The sequence below is a fragment of the Schistocerca cancellata genome, chromosome 5, assembly GCF_023864275.1.
Source record: "Schistocerca cancellata isolate TAMUIC-IGC-003103 chromosome 5, iqSchCanc2.1, whole genome shotgun sequence".
Lineage (NCBI taxonomy): Eukaryota > Metazoa > Arthropoda > Insecta > Orthoptera > Acrididae > Schistocerca > Schistocerca cancellata.
This window is the reverse complement of record NC_064630.1, coordinates 359,660,435-359,661,540: the sequence shown is the minus strand read 5'-3', so window position 1 is coordinate 359,661,540 and position 1,106 is coordinate 359,660,435. Positions and strand designations below refer to the sequence as shown.

The following is a 1,106-nucleotide window of genomic DNA, read 5'->3' as shown; positions in this document are numbered from 1 at the left end:
TCGTACGTCAGGGGAGAGCTGGAGCCTGCCTCCCGGCCGTTGTCAGTTTTCGTGACCTGGAGCCACAGTCAAATAGCTCCTTGTGCTGCTGTCTTGAACAGCCATGAGAAATCTCTGATCTAGTATGGCTAGAAATAACATTATAAAGAAACTGGCTGGCACATTCTGGGATGCTGAAGCTTCCGCTCTACGGACTGCATTTCTGACACCAGTATACTCAGTGGCTGAATACTGTGCCCCAGTGTGGTAACTCAGTGCTCATGCAAGGATACTAGGCATCATGAAATGATAATTAAATGGACACCCTAGCTGCAAACAGGCGGTGATGAACTTCATTGGGGACATGTTGAGAATGTGTGCCCCGACCGGGACTCGAACCTGGGATCTCCTGCTTACATGGCAGACGCTCTATCCATCTGAGCCACCGCGGGCACAGAGGATAGTGCGTCTGCAGGGACTTATCCCTTGCACGCTCCTCGTGAGATTCACATTCCCAACATGTCCACACCACTACATTCGTAGTGCGCCTAATAGATGTTTGCCCATCATACTCATTACTCGTGGCAGATTAATCTACCAAGTCCCGTCGGGGTACACATTTTCAACATGTCCCCAATGAAGTTCATCAACGCCTGTTTGCAGCTAGGGTGTCCATTTAATTATCATTTCATTTCTAGCAAAGCTGCACGGTCATCCACGGTAACTGTTCTTTCGGGGACAGATACTACCGTCATATATAGTTAAAAAATATGGCTTCCCGGCCATTGACCTTCTTGTGCGAACGCACACGCTATGCCCGAACTCGTACGGGACTTGGTAGATTAATCTGCCACGAGTAATGAGTATGATGGGCAAACATCTATTAGGCGCACTACGAATGTAGTAGTGTGGACATGTTGGGAATGTGGATCTCACGGGGAGCGTGCAAGGGATAAGTCCCTGCAGACGCACTATCCTCTGTGCCCGCGGTGGCTCAGATGGATAGAGCGTCTGCCATGTAAGCAGGAGATCCCAGGTTCGAGTCCCGGTCGGGGTACACATTTTCAACATGTCCCCAATGAAGTTCATCAACGCCTGTTTGCAGCTAGGGTGTCCATTTAATTATC

At 49.5% G+C, this 1,106-nt stretch overlaps 1 non-coding gene across 1 annotated transcript; it reads right to left on the bottom strand.

Moving 5' to 3' along the window:
* Window positions 1-357: 357 nt before the first annotated feature.
* Window positions 358-432, bottom strand: Trnat-ugu (transfer RNA threonine (anticodon UGU)). The gene has a single exon. It is a non-coding gene; the product is annotated as a tRNA-Thr (tRNA).
* Between the last annotated feature and the right edge of the window lie 674 nt (window positions 433-1,106).